At 42.7% G+C, this 19,202-nt stretch overlaps 1 protein-coding gene across 1 annotated transcript in view; it reads left to right on the forward strand.

Annotated features, from left to right (window-relative positions):
- The window catches only part of RGL1 (ral guanine nucleotide dissociation stimulator like 1), a 238,297-nt gene that overhangs the window by 81,728 nt on the left and 137,367 nt on the right, over positions 1-19,202 (forward strand). The gene's annotated exons all lie outside the window — the stretch shown is intronic.

The following is a 19,202-nucleotide window of genomic DNA, read 5'->3' on the forward strand; positions in this document are numbered from 1 at the left end:
AAATAGGACAGGAGCCAAGTCAGGCACTACCCTTGGTATAAATTCCTAACTGCTCCCCACCCTTTCCTTATTTTCATATTCTTTGCTCCAGATGCAAAGCCATGGAAGAGGGGGCTCACTGTTAAGTTTAGTCACATGTATTTCTCTTCTGTAAAGAGAAATAGCCTGCCACAAGAAATCATTATACCAACTATTCACAGTACTTGTGTTTAGAGTCCAAATCTCACTTTTTTTACTTAACATGGTTCTAAGATTTTTTTATTTATTCATTTTAGAGAGGAGAGGGAGAGACAGAGAGACAGAGAGAGGAGAGACAGAGAGAGAGAGAAGGGGGGGGGAGCTGGAAGCATCAACTCCCATATGTACCTTGACCAGGCAAGCCCAGCGTTTCGTACCGGTGACCTCAGCATTTCCAGGTTGATGCTTTATCCACTGCGCCACCACAGGTCAGGCTGGTTCTACGATTTTTAAGATTCAGCCACATTAATATATATTTTACTAATTCATTAATTTGCACTGTTGAATAATATGCCATTAGGTGATTATACCATGATTTATTTATTCATTGTTATGTTGGTGGATATGTCAATTATTTACAGTTATTTTGCAATTATAAACAATGCCACTGTGAAAATATTTATACATGTCTTGTGCCCCACTGTAAGTGTCCTATATGTTAGAGTTTTTCTAGTTTCATACCTACTGGGTAATTTTTGAGTTGAGTATTGTATTACAAGTTTTGTATTACAAGTATTGCCATATTGTTTTCCAAAGTGGCACCAATGCATAAAACTTTCCCTATTCCACATCCTTGTCAACTTTTGGAATTGTAAGATTTCTTAATTTTTCCAATCTAGTTGGTATAAAATAGAACCTCATTCTTTGCTTACCAATTCTTTTTGAATGTCAACTCCATCTCTGGTAATTTTTTTTCCTTTAGAATTTACTATTCTAAGGCTCTAATTGTAGGAAATGTCTTTTTTGTTTATTTGTTTGAAATGCCTTTATTTTTAGTCAACTTTTAGAATGATAGTTCACATGGGTATAGAATTCTAGATTACTTTCTTTCAGTACATTGAAAATATTCATTGTACTTTGCTTTCCACTGTTTCTGTTGTAAATTATCTGAAAGTTTAATTTTATTCCATTGAATGTAATGCTTTTTCTCTCTAACTATTTAGATCTTATTTATGTTTTTGCTAATGTCCTCTAAGTAGAAGTTGACTTTAATGATTATCTCTGGGGTTCTGCTTTTGTATAGGTTTTGACTGTTAAGACTTTTTAAACTTTTTGCCAGTTTATTAATATGTTAAAAAAGATATTTTAGTTTTATCAAGGCACTTTTTAGTTATTTTTAGTGGGAGAGTTAACTAGGGCATTCATTCTACTATACTGCTGGAAATGTTAGTCCCACACTCTTCTGTGAGTTATTTAAATGAAGTATGATCTTAAAATTTTTAACTTAAAAATTATTTTATTTGGTCATCTAGAAAATGTTGATTCTTTATTATTGCTGGCCACATTTAGTTAAGTGCCTTCTTATGTATGAATATTTATAACTGACTTACAGTTATTTATAAATTTTATATAGCACCAGACCGTCAAATGTATTTGAAATTAAAATATTTTAACTTCAATGTAGTAGTTAATTTTTAACAATTGTAAATATTCCCTTAAAATAGAAGTATTTAATTTTTTATTATAAACAGTTCCTGCATACAGCAAGAATAATGAAGCCTTTATAGAATTGTCAAGTATGCAAAATAAATGTCTTTATAAAATCTCAGTATCGTTTAATTTTTAAAATGAGCAAAGGAGTGCCTCACCGGTGGTGGCACAGTGGATAAAGCGTCGACCTGGAAATGCTGAGGTCACCAGTTCGAAACCCTGGGCTTGCCTGGTCAAGGCACATATGGGAGATGATGCTTCCAGCTCCTCCCCCCGTCTCTCTCTCCTCTCTCTCTGTCTCTCTCTCCTCCTCTCTCTCTCTTCTCTAAAAATGAATAAATAAAAAATTAAAAAAAAAAAAAAAAAAAAAAATGAGCAAAGGAGTGAGCAGTGAATAGATTAAACATGTTTTTGTGGTGATAAAAATATTCTATCCTTTGTCGTGTGGCTACATGGATGTATATATTTGTCAAAACTAAGCAAACTATATCCTTAAAATGGACATATCTTATTAGATGTAAATTATACCTCAATAAAGTTGATCTTTAAAAATGGGCAATAAGGTGGGGGAACAGGTTAAATAAATCAATAATTGCAATAGAGCACAGTGAGTGCTAGAATCAATGTGCGTGCAGGTATTCTGAGAGCCTGGAGCAGGGAACCGTAACCCGGCGTGGGTGTGAGCATGCTTGTGTAGGTGTGGGTGTCAGGGAAGGAGAGCTTCCTGGAAGGTGGTCCTCGAGTTCACTCTTAAAAAAAAATGTAGAAATTGGCCCAGAACATGGGATTTTAGAAGAGGAGTCAGAGCAAATAATCCTGGAAGACACAAAACTGTGTAGGGCACTGTTACAGATTGTACCATAGTTTGGAGCTGCTGTAGTCAGTAAGGAATGGCCAGAGATGGAGCTGGGAGGACCAAGTGATGAAACGTCTAATGTGCCTCACTCAGAAATTCAGAAATTACCTCGTGGGCCATGGGAAGTCAATGAAGGGTTTTAGCTAAGGGAAGTGACCTGGTCAGATTCGTGTTTTAGAAATGCTACTATGGCCCTGGCCCATTGGCTCAGCAGTAGAGCATCAGCCAGGCATGTGGAAGTCCCGGGTTTGATTCCCGGCCAGGGCACACAGGAGAAGCGCTCATCTGCTTCTCTACCCCTCCCCCTCCCTCTTCTCTCTTTCTCTCCTGCAGCCATGGCTCTAATGAGCAAGTTGGCCCCAGGCACTGAGGATAGCTATAAGGCCTTGCCTCATGCGCTAAAATAGCTTGGTTGCTGAGTAACGAACAACAGCCCTAGATAGGCAGAACATCAGCCCCAGATGGGGTTTACCAGGTGGATCCTGGTTGGGGCATAGGCAGGAGTCTATCTCTTCACCTCCCTACCTCTCACTTGATTAAAAAAAAAAAAGAAAAAAAGAAATGCTACTATGTTGGACATGTGAAGGCTGGCCTAGAAAACTTCAAAACCGCCTTGATCCACAGTAGTCTCTCTCTTTTCTATGTATACCTATTCAATGCTAGTCAATATTCAGCTGGGAATTATGTAGGATTACTCTTTTTTTTCAGGATGGGACTTCTCTCTCTAGCTACTCTGTCTGTCCTTGAGACCATGTCTATTTGTTTTAATTGTACTTCACTTACAAACTTTAAAGCACTGACATACTTAAGGCACAGACACAGGTTGAAACAAATAAATGATCATTGATTCATGAAACATTTTCATAGTAATTATGTAATCATGTAATCATAATTTCATGGTAGTATGTTGTTTCTCTAAATTGTAACACCGACCAAAACATTGCTGCCTCTGGTTACAAAGGTGATTCATTCAGCTCCCCATTGGGTAGCACTAAGTGGGGGTGATGACTGCTGATTGAATTGGCTTTGAGTCATCCACCATGAGAAGGTTGCCAAGATAAGCAGTGTCCTCTATGGCTGTGGAACAGAGATGTTCTCTGTGTGGAAGGAAACTAGTGAATGGCTTTGTGGAGCTTGGACATATGACCTCTTCCTCTCTGTCCAGCTCAGGAATGGGCCCCACATTGTAACATCTCATTCTTGGAGGAGGAAATAGTAATGTGTTCATCATGCGTGTTTTGGAGATGAAATCATGCTCATCTGAGGCACAGAAAGAGAAAGAATTAAAAAAAAACTGGATGACAGTTTGGATGAGCAGGGGGAGTTATTATATTAATCTTTGAAGAGTCAGCTCTTTGCTGAACTTAAAGGCTGTGGTTTGGCGAGAGTAGGATTCTTCTTTGTGATTCTGAATGAATTTCTTTTTCTCTGTGCCACAACTTTTAATATGAGGCAAAGGGATAGAAATATGTCTTGCCTAGGAAGCTATTAATATATAAAAATGCTTTGAAGTATTTTTAATGTGATGGATCAAGTAGACATATCATTAGCAATGAGAAATGGAATACTATTCAATTGCGATCTGGAAGGGCGGGAATATATCATTGATTGAGCACATACTCTGTGGCGAAGAACTGTGCTTGGCACTTTCATATTCATCAAGATATTCAGTTGTCACAGCCATAGGTACATTTTTCATAAAGATTTTGAAGATTAGAGGTTAAGGCCCAGGCTCAAAGACACATAGCTGCTAAGTATTCAAACTCATTTATCTTTCTTTATTTTATACACTTATCTCCTGGTGAAGCTATCTACCAGAATTGTGTGGGTCAGTCTGACTCTACATTTGCTCTTCGTGCCTAGACTTCAGCTCATCCTGGCCAGGGCAGCCTCCCCAGCTCAATTGAGTGGTACTGATCTGGCTCTCCCAGAGCTGGGCTGTGCCTTGTGTTCTGGCTGCTAATTCGGGTTGCCCAGGTGACCATTTGAATGGAAAAAGGCAAACCCCTCTAAGAAGATAAAATAAGACAGGGTTGATTTGTAAAGAGCTCTGTCCTGTAAAAACCTCTTTAAGAGTTTTGCAACCAATTTAGCTGCTCTGTTTGACTCTGAGTCCTAGAATAAACCCTGCCTTCACCAGACCAGCTGTGAACATGAATTTGCATTTTGGTACAGAGAGTAAGAGAAACTCCAGGTAAATTTAGAAAAAGGATGGAAGAAAGGAAGGGAAGGAGGGAGGAAAGGAAGGATGAATGGTTAGATGGAGGGAGGGAGGGAGGAAAAAAAAGATTAGTTTAATGAGGCTTGCTTCATGGAGTTCTTAGGTCTCCAAGAAGAACTTTGCAGAGCAGTTCTGTTTCAGCCCGCTGTTTTCCAAAGTGTGTTTGTTCACTGTGAACCTCAGGACCTGTTTTTATTCCATCACGTCAGGATAAGCTTGACATGAGTCAGAGAGGCCGGGGCTGGAGAGAGGCGCTTACAGACGGAAGTAGTTCCCAAGAAAGGGAAAGGAAGCGTCTTCTGTCCCTTAGACTGAACTCTCCTTTGAGGGCAAATATGAGGAAGAAATGACATTATTTAGAGTTGTCCTTAGATTACAAAGGTAGGGTGTTTGGGAGAGGTGGCCCTTCCTCCCACAACAGTGAGTAACTAGTTCAAAGGCCTATCCTTTCTCAGGGGCTGGGAAGAGGAAATAGTTGAAAACCTTCACTATAAGCTCTTCCCCCGTGACCTGGCTTTTGAGAAATCCATCTTCTCTGCTTGATGCGAAACCCTGGTCTAGGATTCTCAGGAAACTTTATAGATGAAGAAAATTTTAGAAATGTAGATTTGGGTGTGCCATTGATAGGAAGGGATTAGCATTCTTTATAAAATTCCATTCGATATCAGTAGCCCCAGTGCCTTCGCACATTATATTACTTTCTCTGTTTAGAATGCCCTTCTTTCCCCTTTCCTAGCTAACTCCCACTTACGTTCGGACTCTGGGATTTTTCCCTGATCTCCACAGACCATCTAATGTGCCCTTGTCATTTTTTTCTTACCTTTGTTTTCTTTATGCATATTTATCACATTATTTGGCACTTACTTTGTATTTTTTTCAGTATACTATGAGCCACTGGTATATAACAGGAGGAACTTTATCTGTCATATTCAAAGCTATATCACTGTATTGCTGAGATGTTTGTTGAATGAATGAATGAACAAAGGAACAAACAACTATCTCACATATTGCTGCTAACCCTGAGAACACCCAAGTGACAGAATTTCTGGGGGTTAGTGGTGTTTTCTCTGATGTCATAAAGGACATATGTTCTATTCTGTAAATTGTACTTGCCAATAGTAGGAACCATTACAATTTTACTGGATTTCTGAGAAATCAACAACATATGCATACAGTTAAAATACAGCGACAATAAAAGCAAATAGCCTGATGAAAAGAGTCCTCAGTAAGCAAATAGGCTCTCTATCCACTCTTTGTTTGTCCTTACAGTCAAATCAAACTTACAAACTAACTCTTCGTTGCCTCAAAACACTCATTGTGCCTGACCAGGTGGTGGCACAGTGGATAGAGTGTCAGACTGGGATGCGGAGGGCCCAGGTTTGAGACCCCGAGGTTGCCAGCTTGAGCGCAGGCTCATCTGGTTTGGGCAAAGCTCACCAGCTTGGACCCAAGGTCACTGGCTCGAGCAAGGGATCACTCGGTCTGCTGAAGGCCCGCAGTCAAGACACATATGAGAAAGCAATCAATGAACAACTAAGGTGTTGCAACAAAAAACTGATGATTGATGCTTCTCTTCTCTTTCCGTTCCTTTCTGTCTGTCCCTATCTATCCCTCTCTCGGACTCTCTCTCTGTAAACAAACAAACAAACAAAAAACATTCATTGTAAGTCAGATGGATGCAATTCAAGGACACATCTGAATTGTTCCAAGATAAAAATGTTGATGAAGAAACCTAAAAATGGCAAAGAGATTTGAAATATTTTGAAAGAAGAATCATGCTGCATCAAGGTGGGAGGAGAAGTCATTTTTAAGAAATAACTGAGGGTGGTAGAGCCAAGAAAGCAAGAACAAGCCAGTATTTCTGATGGGAGTCCAGAACTATTACTATTTACTAAGAGAAATACAAACTGCTGACAATACCATCACAGAGTGAGGGATTCCCAAACATTCTGGACCTATTGATAGAAATGTAGCAAAGCCCTCGATACAAAGCACACATGCCAGGCCAAGTAATCTCTTTTGGACAGGGCATAAGATGTCATCCACTATCTGAAGGGGGCAGGGACCACGAGGAAGCGGAACAGATGCTGATGTGCGCCAGACCTGAAGTACAGAGCCACGCAGGTGCCTAGCAGTAACTCACCATAAGAATTTGAACTGAGAGCTCAGAAGAAATGTGGAGAAAAGAGCCAAATTATTCATCGTTAGGTTTCATTTTTTTTTTTAATTGTGAACACAACAATATAGGGCACTGCAGAATTCATAAGTGACAGTCGGTTTTTAAATATGACTCTTAAAGATCTAGTCACCTTGTAAAATCTTTTCGCACCACAACCGCAGGATTCTAGTTGTGGTAGGACTAGGGGAAACTTCAGGGGCCATCTGGTCTAAATGAGCTTGTCATTTGTCATCCTTGAACAGTGTGTGTTTGGTGGGTCTGGTCAGCCTTTTAATGCTGTTTTCTCATGGCTTCGGTGGCACGTGTTTCTTTTGCAGTGGAGAATGCCCATTGCATAACCATTTGATTTCTTATTCTTCAGCTAAATTAACGAGAATGCTTGTAAATGCGGTACCCTGATTAACTTATTTTTCTGCCCATTAATGAGACAGCAGCACACAGCTCATACTAGGCACTTAATTGACACCTTTTTTTTTGACACTTTTTAAAATGAATAGATAAATTACATATAAGAAAGTACAGTCTCTGGACCAAAAAAAAAAAAAAAAAATGCAAGTTCCTTTCAGAGATGGGTAGGATTTGAGGATCTGGACAATGAAGGGGAAAGCCCGTGGTTTTTGGATTTAAATAGAATTTGGTTTAAACATAGTTATGACATTTACTGGATGTGTTATTGTCTTAGGCAGTAGATAATCCTCTAAATTTCAGTTTCTTCATCTATAAAATGTAGATAATAATATTCTCTCGGGGAGGTTGAATATGCAATGTATGATATATGAACCATTTAGGACAATGATTGGCACATAGAAAGTACTTAATAATGTTGTCTCTAGTTAAGTCAGAATTGATCACAAAACCATTTGAGTTTTGGCTCTTTGAAAATAGTCTTTCATAGACTGCAAGTGATATGCACAATGGTTAACATTTGCCAATTCCAGATGGTAGTAATGTGAATGTGATTACATATGTGTGTTTCTCTGTATCTTTTACAATTCTGAAATTAAACATGTCAAACAAAGCAAAAGGTTTATGAAAGTGACAGCTGTCATTAAATAAAACATCTAAAATAAATTAACCCCTGCCTTAGTAAATGTAGAATATTGAGTTGAGCCATTTACCCAATAAATATTTGTTAAGTCACTGCTATGAATAGGACTGATAGAACCCCTGCCTCATGGAGCTTACAGTCCAGTGGGAAATATAGATTAAAAACTAAAGGCATCAGCTTGACCAGGTGGTGGCTCAGTGGATAGAGTGTCAGACTGGGATGCGGAGGGCCCAGGTTCCAGACCCCAAGGTCGCCAGCTTGAGCGCGGGCTCATCTGGTTTGAGCGAGGCTCACCAGCTTGGACCCAAGGTCGCTGGCTCAAGCAAGGGGTTACTCGATCTGCTGTAGCCCCACGGTCAAGGCACATATAAGAAAGCAATCAATGAACAACTAAGGTGCCACAACAAAAAACTAATGATTGATGCTTCCCATCTCTCTCTGTTCCTGTCTGTCTGTCCCTATCTATCCCTCTCTCTGACTCTCTCTCTGTCTCTGTAAAAAAAACAAAAACAAAAAACATCTAAAGGCATCATACATGTGATCTGATCAATGAAAAGGAAATACTAAGTTATATGGAAGCATATATAGAGGCATGCTTTACCTGGGACATTTGGAAAACCCAAGAGTAATTAATAATGCACAGGAGTAAGGGATGTATGAAATGAAACATGGAGAATGAATAAGATGAGTTACAGGAAGAAATGGAGGTGGGAAGGGAAGTCCTTTGTACATGCAGAGGGAAAAGCATGTGCAAAGGTGCAGAGGCTGGAGGGAGCGGAAATGAAGTTCAATATGGATGGAAGATGGATATAGGGGTATGGGGACATAGGAGGGGTCAGCTCATGAAGGGCCATGTAAACTTTTACCTTCTGGGGAGAGTTCATCCACCAGAACTCCTGTTCGGGGGGGGGTCTCCATTTTTATACTAATGTTTTTGCTGATTAGAAAGTAATAATTCAGTGCTTGAAGTTTGATAGAATAATGTGTTTTCTTGGGACCCTGAAATCATGTCACTGTTGTTTTTAGTGGACAGAAACTTTAACTGCTTCAAGTGCATAAAATGTGAATAGAAGTTCTATCTTCTATACATTTCAATCTAAGAACTTTCATAGATGGACTGAAGCTGCACTGAGTTACAGTGTGCCATTTCTGCCTGCCAGCAACGGGACACTATAGAGCAGTGGCTTGTTTAATGTCCTCTTGGACCGACAGAGACTTGAAGAGAACCTTTTGGAACCTAACTGGTAAACAGACGAGCTTTGTAATAAAAGGTTAACTTCAGTATATTTTTCTTAGACCACTGATGTCCTTTTGTATCAGATGGATCATGTCTGTGTCTCTGATCTTGAGGGTAGCCAGAGTTTTTGAAAGTAATAAATAATTTTACAAACTGCACGATTTTTCTTTTAACAACATCAGTGGCATTTGTTCATTCTGCTACGCAGCTAGGACAAAGGCAGTTCGGCTTGGAGAATCTGGAACAAAGGAGCACTGGGGCAGAGAGGAGGGATGCTTACACTCTAGTAACAGCCATTCACAGTATCAGATCATGTTCAACCACTGGCCACCGTACGTGGTTCTATAACGGAAACTAGGTGGGCCAGACCAGCCAGTACACACAAACCATCGCGTGACTTTGCCTGTGACCCCCTAGGGAGGAAGTTGATAAGTTAAACTGATGATCTGAGATTCTAATTTGCCTAAAGACTCTAATTTCCCACAGTTGCTCCATGCACTCGGTTTATACATCAGTATAAAATTCTCGAAGGCTCTAAGCTTTGCAAACTCTAGTTACATGATGAAGTTTCTGACTTCTCTCTCTTAATTTGGGAGTATACTTTCTGCTGTCCTTTGGGCTCTTCATGATGGCAGTCTTCCCTCTCTTCCCTCCCTGCCCTGCCTCTTCCTCAATATTGAGAGAGTTAACATTCAATTTGGAAGTGGGATGTTTCAATGAACAGACCATTTTATTGTTTGTTGTACATGTCCAAGAAAATTTTTAAGCTACAACTCTGGGTAGCATTTTTCTTTTCTCCAGTGGTGTTTATTTTCTTCTTTAATGTGATCAGTAGTTCAAAGCAGGGTCTATTTACCCTTGGCTCAGTTTCCATCCCACTGGTTCTGACTTTTAGATGTATATGTGGAATCTTGTTCTCAGAGGAAGATCTAAGGAGACCCTGTTATAAGTATGGGTTAACCACCACAAGCACAGCTGGTGCAAATCAGCATGATGCATCAAGAGCTGAGGGTTACTGGCAGAGGCTGTGTTTAGAATTATGCAGAAGAAAAGGGGCTCTGTACTATAGGATAGAGAGGAAGGGAAGTGCTAGGGAGGGAGAAGGGGGGACACCAAATATAAACAGGGGAAGAAAGACATTTGAAAAGTAGAGTTTTCTTCTAGTGGCCTCATAAACAAATAGCAAGGGGGAAATAGATCTATAGAGTTTCATTAAGTAAAATGATGCTCATATGTGATCCTTCGTGATTTGGGGGCACCTTACTTTACATGCTACCCCATTTACAGGGGCAGGGAGAAGAACTAACTGTGGGTAGCTTGATAAGCCATGAAGAACTGGGGGAGGTTCTTGAAAGAGGTTGGGAAGAATAGAAATTCTGGGGTGGAGAAAGGTTACGGATTATATATCCCAGAATCTCTGTCCTCAGCTCTATTTGATATGTGTCATCCATGGTTCAACCACATCTCAAATATTGGGTCCAGACGTGCAGGATCACATAAGTCTCTCTGATTAGGGCGACATCCTTTCTCAGGTCATATTCAAAATAGGCTCAATCTCTGGAAAATTAGCTGTCTTTCCCTGAGGCCTGGCTTCACTGTGCCTTTGAAGGCAAAGGTGAGTGGGTCAGTTTTTGAAAGAGAAGGTCCTGTCTCAGTCCCCTGGCAGAGTTGTACACCAGGGAGCCTCCTGTAGACTCAGCCTTTCAGGGGACACCTGTAAGAGGGAACAGAGGAGCCTGACCAGGCGGTGGCGCAGTGGATAGAGCTTCAGACTGGGATGCGGAAGACCCAGGTTCGAGACCCCGAGGTTGCCAGTTTGAGCGCGGGCTCATCTGGCTTGAGCAAAAAGCTCGCCAGCTTGGACCCAAGGTCACTGGCTCAAGCAAGGGGTTATTCAGTCTGCTGAAGGCCCACGGTGAAGGCACATATGAGAAAGCAATCAATGAACAACTAAGGTGTTGCAATGCGCAACGAAAAACTAATGATTGATGCTTCTCATCTCTCCGTTCCTGTCTGTCTGTCCCTGTCTATCCCTCACTCTGACTCTCTCTCTGTCTCTGTAAAAAAAAAAAAAAGAGGGAACAGAGGAGGTGAGACTGTCCCAGAGGACAGACTCATACCAGTAGGGAGCGGTGTTGCGGTCCAGGTTCTGGGATCCGGGATTAAAAACGGCGATTCTTTCATTATCTTGAGACCAGAGAGCTCCCAGCTGCACCTGTGCTCAGATTTCAAGGTAGGTAAGAGGACCCCCAAGGCTAATTCTAAGTCAAGGTGAGTGTGAGGTAGTCCACAAGGTTAATTCTAGGTCCTTTACATGTGATTCAGATCCTGGTGGGTGTGGTATTTCAGAGATTACATTGTAGATGATGTTGGGAACTTCAAAAACAAGAAGATAGATTGAAGTGTATGGAAAGACAGTTTGTAAGTTCGTTTCTTTTTATGGATGGTGGAAAAGCATCAGTGTTGGGTTCTGTGTAAAAAATGGCATTTTACGCATAGTGTGTGGGTGAAGAGCAGGCTTAGGGAAAAACGGGGCAATTTAAAGAACTATCAATTTATAAAAGAAAAAAATCAGCATCTGATTAGCATGAAAAATGCACAGATCAAATAGTGACTAATGTGCATTTAGTTTAGTTTTTACATAAAATACATAGTAGTGAGATTATAAAGGCCATTGAATTTGATACAGTTCATCTTGATTGCAGTTTCCTCCCTGGGGAATGCCTGTAAACAAGTAGAACATTCTTTATGTGCTAAATGAAACAATTTTTTTGAAGACGTATTTTACTGGAAAAATGAATTCATAGTGTGATAGCCCTCTTTTTCAGGAGAAATGGCTCTCTCTGAATTTGTCTGATGATCGACCCAGTGGTTGTGCAGATCGTTGAGGTCTGTTTGGTGTCATGATTTCTGGTTTCTTTGGAACAAACATCAACTGATGTGGTTTTAATACTTTTGACGTGCTTTGTGTCATTTTTCCTGGAGCGTGATAAATGTGGGTGAATACATCTATTTTACTTTGGACCAGTCGCCTTTGTCATCAAGGGCGTCCATTTTGAAACAGCTGTTTGGGTTGAGGGATACGGATGGGTCATCAAGCCGACCAGCACCTCATTTGCCCTCAGGGTAAACAAGCTCATGACCTTGGCCTCATTAGCCCTGTGCTGTAACAAGCTGGAGTAGCCTGCCCTGGGGAATGTCCACTTCCCTGAAGAAGCTCCAGCATTTAGAAATTATCCAACAAGGCTTGACATGTTGTCACCCACCCTCTTCTGCTCTGGTGATGAATGACTGGAGGGTGAGTGAGAAGAGGGGAAAGTTCCGTGCCAACCCTGGGACCGGTGATCCTGGGAGCACCATCAGGTAGAAAACAATGTTATGCTTACTCTGTAGCATTTGTTATCTAGGCCAATGCCAGCTGGTGTTTTGCTCATATGCAGCTTGCTCCAGTAGGAGAGCCACTGAGGCAGGTCTTGGCCACTGGAAAGCCTCCGAGTGTCTCACAAACAGAAGCTGTGTGACAGGCGAGACTTCCGGTGCAGTGGACTCTGGGTCTCATCTCGCCTTATGTCTTGGCACCATGTGGGTAAACAATCACATACGCCACACCAACCTGGACCTTGAAATGGATTGATGGAGCTGCAGTTCACGACTGTTTGCAAAAGCAAAACGGTTTTTCTTTTTCTTTTCCAAGGAGTTATGCTGTTCAGTAGCAACTGAGTCACCAGCAGCTCTTGACGGTTTGTTCTCTGAGGCTGGTTTATGTTCCTTGCTGTTCAAGGACGTTTGCTAAGTAGTTTTGCCAGCATTCCCTCTGGATACCTCTCTTTTGGCTTTTTTTTTTTAAATTTTTTTTTATTTATTCATTTTTAGAGAGGAGAGAGAGAGGCAGAGAGAGAGAGACAGAGAGAGAGAGAGAGGAGAGACAGAGAGAGAGGAGAGACAGAGAGAGAGAAGGGGGAGGAGCTGGAAGCATCAACTCCCATATGTGCCTTGACCAGGCAAGCCCAGGGTTTCGAACCGGCGACCTCAGCATTTCCAGGTCGACGCTTTATCCACTGCGCCACCACAGGTCAGGCTCTTTTGGCTTTTCGATTGGCCCATGGGGGAGGAAAGGGTAAGAGTGCCTTTTCTCACTCTTTCTGTGTGGCCAGGACAACAATTTGGCCCTCTCATTCTCCCGCAAGGGCTAGTTCCTCTTATCAAAATCCCTTTTCCAAAGTAAAGTAAGCAGAAAAAATTCAATTCAATTAAAAACGCAGATGAGGCAATTACCACTCTTCTTTCCACTTCCCCCTCTGCCCTCTCGCACGCTCAGTAAACATTTCTGCAGAGGCAGCTCTTCCTCTGTGGGGACTGGAATACTTCCTCTACTGATCTCTCTGCCCAGAATCCTTGTTGTTGTTGCCGGTCTCTCTCTGACCACATACCCAATTGGTGCTAGAGACAGTAACTTAGAAACCCTTCAAAATAATAATAGAAGATTTATGAGTATTTTTAACAATGGAGAGTACGAAAGAGAAAGCGAAATTTGTCTGTGAGCTTTCTCCTGAATATCCCCCTACCCTGTGTAGCTGTTTCTCCACCAGACCTCAAGTCCTTTACTCAAAGCCAGCCACTGCCAACCATTTCTTGAGATTTTTTTCACGCATATGCCTGAATGTGATTATGTGCCTGTGTCCACGTGTGTGTGTGTGTATTTTAACACGTAAGGGATTACGCTATACACACTGTTCTGTACCAGGCTTTTCCTCCTTAATGTGTCTTAGGAGTCTTTCCATATTGGCACACACAGCTCCATCTCATTCTGTTAGCCAGTCCTAGTAATCCGTTACGCAGGTGTGCTGTTTCACCTAGCCAGTCTCTGCCCTGCTGGACATCTTGATGGATTTTTAAAACCATGACAAATAACACTTCAGTGATCATCCTTGTACGTGTGTGTGTGTGTGTGTTTAATATTCCATGTATGCCCATAGGATAAATTCCTAACAGTGACAACACTCATTCAAAGGTAATACGTGTTTTTAATATTGATATCTATTGTCAAATTATGCTCTAAGATTATACCCATTTGTATGCTCAAAATTATAAAAATCTATATTCAGTACAGAAAAAAGTAATGTATTTTCAGACTTATGTAGCTAGTTTTTGTTTTTATTTTTAAAGTGCTCCCTGTGTTTTAGCTTCTGGACATCTGATAAATGATATAGCACCTCCTCCTTCCCCACCCCTCGGGGGATCCATCCAGCTCTGAAGCTGATCAATAGAGTAGTTCTTGTCCCACACCTTGAGAGTTGATTTTCAGCCTGTGCTGGGTCAGAAGAGGATGTGGGTTCTAACTGAGGACTGTCCACTGAAGGCATTCTGTCCCCAGGGATCTGCCACAAGGACAGGGGGTCTCCAGTCCCAGGCAAAGCATCTGGGAGACAGAGCTTGACCATTTCATTGCAACCTGGACACGTGGGATTTCCAAAGGTTATCACCAACTTTGCTGCCCCATCAAGTCTGTGAGGCAAGAGAGAAAATCTTCTTTGATGCTGCTGAAGGAAACTCAGCGCCTTCCTCAGGGAAGTAGAGCTCACTGCCGAGGCAGGGAAGAGGGAGGAACTTCAAAGCACTTTGAAGCATGTTTGATCATAATTAAATGCTTCTTCCTTCATAAAGCCTGATATTTTGATATCTTTCTAGCATCATAGGACCCCTGACTATCGGGTATTCGGATGTCACGGCCTAGAATTTGGCGCTATACATTCCCACTCAGATGTCTAATATTACAGAATAATGCAGGTAGAGTAGACATGGCGGGTGGAGGGCAATTGTTTGATTTCTGTTGGGAAAGCACAGGGATTTGGTGAGATTGTTGTCATGTTTTTTAAAGTCTCTGGAGCTCCTAAGAGGAAGGCTGGAGAGTGATGTTCAGTCTGCTTAGCCATCCCCATCACACTGAGGTGTGGATGCTGGCAGAGGAAGAGGGCAGCGGGCTCTCCCCGGCTGGCACACTGCCGGGAACACGAGGCTGTGTAGTGTGCAGGGTGCGAGGGTTAACTTGGCCCCTGATCAAAACCAGAAACACCCGCTTCTCAGTCTGGTTTTCCTACCTGTGTCTTTTCAATTACCATTGAATTTTGAAAAGACAGGCAGGGGAGAGCATTGCTATGTTGTCCCCTGGGCCCAGGAGTTGTCTTCTGTCAGTGAGGAAAGCCATTGTGTCCCCTTTCCTCACACATGTAGACCCATGGGCGCTTAAAGAAAGAAGTGGAGAGATTTCAGCTGGCGGACAACTTCTTCTCGCTCTGTTTGGAGAATCATAGAAATTTAGGGTAGGGTGGGGGCTCCCAGACGCATTCAGAAAGGGAGGGGGGGAAGGAGAGATGCAAAGCAGTAACTCCAAATAGAAAGGCAGAAGGAAAGAAAATAAGAAATCTAGATATGTATGTATATATATTCATCAAATACTAATGCCTAAGGGGCTCTCAGTGAATTTCCTTAAGTCCATAGGGACAGGGGCCCTTATCCCCCGTTTCAAGAATGATTTGATTAAGGATACTAAGCAGGCTCTTAACAGTGTGAGCTTGCTCCGTTACATTCTTGATGGACCATTACTCATTTTGTGAAATTGAGCCAAGTCTCTCTTTCCCTCATTCCCTCTTTCCTTGCTATTTTTCTTTGCTAAGTAATCAGACATGGATCTTATTTCCAAGATGCTCATTTATATGTGTAGGGAGATAAGATATTTCAGATAAGGACAGCTGTAATGAAATCCAGAATGGAAGTCCAGGTAGGGAGCCGCAGGACTTCAGAGGAGGGAGACGTGATTTCCAGTCAGGATAGAGAGGAGAGTAAACTGTCGTATTTTGGGACTTATTATATATTAAGAATTCCTCGGTGGAATGGGATCAAGCCCTGTCCAGGAGAGCCGTTGTCAGGAATACATCCGGGAGGTCTGTAAGTGCGGGGCGTGAACAGCAAACAACAATGAGATTATTTTGACTGGAGTGAAGTGTACACATGCGTGGTGTGAAAAGTTTCACTGGTAGGGTGGGGCTCTAACCTGCAGGGTGTTGAATGTCAATTGACATAGGTCAAGATACTGTTAGAAGTGGCAAAAGGCAGGGCAGACTGGCTAGGTCTGCCCATGGGGACGGGGAAGGAGCAGGGAGGGTGTCTAGGGAGCAGACAGGCATTAGGAGTGACATGCAGAGCCTTATGGATGCAGATGCGGGTGGTCACCCAGGCCAGTCGAGCTGGTACTGGGAGGTGGGTGACAGGTCTCAAGGCTGGGAGGTGCTGGCACCGGGCAAATCTCAGAACAGGTGGCCCCGAGAAAGGTAATCAGAAATAAGGGAACAAGAAAGTCTGTCAGCAGTTTGTAGGCTCCAGCCGCCGAGCTCAGGTTCATGGGCAGATTTCCAAGTTCTGGAAGGAGGGGAGAGTGGAATGGAAAGCAAGAAGCAGGCCCCCACCCCAGAGGGAGCGGGCAGGTTTCCAAGCCTGGAGTCAGACCTGGGAGCTGGGCCTGCCTAGCCAGGGAAGAGGGAAGGAGGCAGCGGGTCGGCGTTCCATCCTAGAGTGCTGAACTGAGGTCTTCTCGCACCGTCTGTCCGGCCGTGCCTGGTCTTGGACGGTGGGTCTGCAGGTGGGGGTGGAGAGGCCCAGCTGTGTGGACGGGAGGATGTGGACGGCAGAGGAAAGGCCCAGTCCACAGCTGGCTAAAGAGTCTGGGCTTTATTTGGTAAGCAGAAGGCAAAAAGGAAAAATTAAAGCAAGGGAGTAGAGTATTTTAATTAGGGCTATATTTCAGGAGGGTTAGTTTGATCCTAGATGTGCAAAATGAACTAAAGTTTATTTATTTTTTTAAGTGAGAGGAAGGGAGATAGAGAGACAGACTCCCGCATGCGCCCCAACCGGGATCCACCCGGCAATCTCCATCTGGGGCTGATGCTCTGCCTTTCTGGGGATGATGCTCACAACTGAGCTTTTTTTTAGCACTTGAGGCTGAGGCTTCATGGAGCCATCCTCAGTGCCCAGGGCTGACATGCTCAAATCAATCGAGCCATGGCTGTGGGAGATGAAGAGAGAAAGAGAGAGAGAAAGGGAAGGGGGGGGAGGAGAAACAAATGGTCATTTCTCTTGTGTGTCTTGACCAGAAATTGAACCTGTGACTTCAACATGCCAGACCTATGCTCTACTGCTGAGCCAACTGGCCAGGGCCTAAAGTCCATTTGTAGTCAATTTCTACTATTCCCCTTCCTCAGTACTTCTCCAATGTATTAATTTCTCTTTCTTTCTTTCTTTCTTTCTTTCTTTCTTTCTTTCTTTCTTTCTTTCTTTCTTTCTTTCTTTCTTTCTTTCTTTCTTTTCTTTCTTCTTTCTTTCTTTCTTTCTTTCTTTCTTTCTTTCTTTCTTTCTTTCTTTCTTTCTTTCTTTCTTTCCAGAGAAACAGAGAGAGAGTCAGAAAGAGGGATAGATAGGAACAGACAGACAGGAATGGAGAGAGATGAGAAGCATCAATCATTAGTTTTTTGTTGTGACACCTTAGTTGTTCATTGATTGCTTTCTCATATGTGCCTTGACCGTGGGCCTTCAGTAGACTGAGTAACCCCTTGCTTGAGCCAATGAGCTTTGCTCAAACCAGATGAGCCTGTGCTCAAGCTGGCAACCTCGGGGTCTCGAACCTGGGTCCTCCGCATCCCAGTCCAAAGCTCCATCCACTGCGCCACCGCCCAGTCAGGCCATACCTCTTTCTAATGCTGTGAATTAAATAAACTATGTCATCAGCATTGGTAATATTAGTTAATAAAATGTTTAATTTTACCTATTCCTTTTTCTTTTTTCATTTGGCTTCTAGAAGAGTTAAATGCCCCTGGTGGCTGCCGTTACGTTTCTGTGGGGGCCATGCTGCTCTAATCCTTCCTCCACATCACAGTCAGACCTTTGGAAAACACGAGCCTTCTGTAATTCTAGGTGTGAGACCTTCCCTGTGTCCATAACCCTGGAGAAAACCCAGCTCTTTAACATGGCTCCCAGCTCTCTGCGATGTGACCTTCACCTGGTTTCTCAGCAACCCCTTCCCACTGCCTTTGTCCTTCCGACACATCAGACTCTGTTCAGGTCTGTCCGTGGACTTGCTTTGTTCTCTTTGATGCCATGCCTTTGCTCGTGACATTCCTCCTCCTGAACTGAGCACATCTCCCCCTTTGATCTGCTAACGTTGACTTCCCATTAAAGTCTCAGCTGTCAGCTTCCCTGACTCCTCGATTCCGGGTTAGGGGCCTCTCTGTGATGCCAAGGACCCCGCCGCGTGCCTGCTCCATCGCAGTGTCTCACATTCTCGTAAGGTCCTATTACTCGCTTCTCCCCTCCCTACACTGGCAGTTCTTTGATAGCCGGACTCTGTATTGACTCCTGCAGCACGACCAGCACCCAGCGCAGCCCCTGAAGCATAGTGGCCGCCTAGTGACTGTATGAATAAATGAACAGGGCCATCGTGTCGGGCACTATGAGCCTGCAGGAAAGCAGTATGGGAGTGAAAAGGACAGGTCACTCAGGAAAAAGCCAGTATGGACATCGTACTTCATGAGTGCTGGCCGCTGGGTGACCTATTCCTAATTCCTAATGGGTATGAAGAACGAATGTCCTTCCTAAGGTGCCCAAAGTCCTAAGTAATACAGGCAGCAGCAAAGATGCAAATAACTGTTCTAAACACAAAAAATGTATTCTTTTGAAAGTAGCATGATATTTGGAGTCAAAGGCTTGGGTTCAAGACCTGGCTCCAGCTTTTCCACTGTCTTTGAAGCCTGGACATTTGAATTTCTAGGTCATAAAATGGAAATAGTAATACCTCTACTTTTGGAGTCGTTGTAAGGATTAAGGCGATCTAATATATGTCAAGTCATTTTGTAAACTGCAAAGTGACCGAAAGTGTTAATGATTATCAATGCAAAAATAGTTACACCTGCAAATAGGTAATAATCCTGCTGTGGTAACTAAATT

The sequence above is a fragment of the Saccopteryx bilineata genome, chromosome 2 (genome assembly GCF_036850765.1).
Source record: "Saccopteryx bilineata isolate mSacBil1 chromosome 2, mSacBil1_pri_phased_curated, whole genome shotgun sequence".
Lineage (NCBI taxonomy): Eukaryota > Metazoa > Chordata > Mammalia > Chiroptera > Emballonuridae > Saccopteryx > Saccopteryx bilineata.